Source organism: Pteropus vampyrus, unplaced genomic scaffold (genome assembly GCF_000151845.1).
Source record: "Pteropus vampyrus isolate Shadow unplaced genomic scaffold, Pvam_2.0 Scaffold378, whole genome shotgun sequence".
Lineage (NCBI taxonomy): Eukaryota > Metazoa > Chordata > Mammalia > Chiroptera > Pteropodidae > Pteropus > Pteropus vampyrus.
The window spans coordinates 968,358-970,344 of record NW_011889159.1 but is presented as its reverse complement, the minus strand read 5'-3'; positions in this window follow the sequence as shown (position 1 = coordinate 970,344).

Below are 1,987 nucleotides of genomic sequence, written 5' to 3'. Positions count from 1 at the left end.
GGGATCCAAAGAGGCCCACACCAAGATACATCATAATTAAAATGCCAAAGTGCCAAAAGTTAAATACAAAGAAAGAATATTAAAAGCAGCAAGAGAAAAACAAATAATTACCTATAAAGGAACACCTATAAGACTGGCAGCTGATTTCTCAAAAGAAACTATACAGGACAGAAGGGCTTGGCAAAAAATATTAGACAGGAGAAAGACCCAGGATATACAACCAAGAATAATTTATTCAGCAAAGCTATCATTTAGATTTAAAGGACAGATAAAGAGCTTCCCAGACAAAAATAAGCTAAAAGAATTTATCACCACCAAGCCAGTATTACAGGAAATGTTGGAGGGACTTCTTTAGGAAGAAAAAACATATATTAAAAACAGGAATAAAGAATGATAACAACTACATTCCTATCAATAAGTACCTTAAATGGAAAAGAATTAAGTGCACCAACCAAAAGACTGAATGGTTGAAAGGGTAAGAAAACAAGACCCCTACAAGTGAAATGGAAGAGAATGGAAAAAGATATTGCCGTGACGAACCTAGAAGGTGTTTATGTCAGACAGAGAGAGATAAACACTATATGATTTCACTTACATGCGAAATCTAAGGAATAAAAAGAATAAACTATAAAAAAAGATAAAGCAGTTATACTATATCCAGGATTATGTAGCTTTCATGTGTGCAGAATTACACTTGGTATTTAGTCACTACGGTCAAATAATATCATTATCTTTTAATTACAGGGATCAATTTTAGTCCATTAGCAAAATATCATTGCAGACAGTTCATGTGAATTCTTCGTAGCTGCAATCTTTTAAATGTCAGAGTGAAATATATTTCACAAAATAAAATTTGACAAAAATATTTGAGTTTAAACCACAGCTAGGAGGTGCCTCCATAGTGTAGTGGTTAGCATGTCTGCCTTACACACAGAAGGTACTGGGTTCACATCCGAGGTGGAGTCATGGACCATACCCCGAGGGTGCCAGACCCCAGGGAAACCAGGCCCCAGGTGCACACGGCTGTGAACATGAGCATGAGCGTGTGGGAGGAGATGCCCCGCCTTCAGAGATCCAGATCTCAAAAAGGGAAACAGGCAACATTCATAGGTCAGGGGTAGAAGTGGGCAGAGGGGGGCGGAATTAAGGGAGGGGAATAAAAAACCACAGCTGTTCAAGCCTCATTGTCCTGTGTTATCATAGATCTGCTAAAAAGGCATAATTCAAAAATATGAAAAGGAAACTATGTGCCATAGCCAAGTAATAATTGCCATTTCCCATTATTTCTTGGTTTTAGCAGCTTTTTTTCCTTATTTATTTGTTTGTTTGTTTGTATGTTATTATGGTGATATTGGTTAACAAAATCCAGTAAGTTTCAGGTGTACAATTTAACAGTAAGGCATATATATATATTGCATTGTGTGTTCCTCTCCCATAGTTAGATTTCTTTCTGTCACCACATATTTGAACCCTTTTACCCCATCTACCTCCCCTCTCCCCCTCCACCCTCTGGTATCCACTAGTCTATTGTCTATGACCATGAGTCTGTTTGTTTGTTTGGTTGTTTGTTTGTTGCTTTTAGGTTTATATCTCACATGTAAGTGATATCACGTGGTTTTCAACTTTTTCTGTCTGGCTTATTTCACTTAGCATGATTATCTAAAGGTCCGTTCATGTTGTTGCAAATGGCAGTATTTCATCTCTTCTTATGGCTGAGTAATATTCCATTGTATATATGTACCACAGCTTCCTTAGCCAGTCATTTATCATAGAACACTTCAGTCGCTTCCATGTCCTGGCCACTGTAAATAATGCTGCTATGAACATCAGTGTGCAAATATCTTTCCGGATATGTGTTTTCAAGTCTTTGGAGTAAATACCGAGTAGAGGGACTGCATAGTGACTATACCAATTTGGAGTCCCACCAGCAATGCATGAGGGTTCCTTTTTCTCCACATCCTCCCCAACACTTGTTATTACTTGTCCT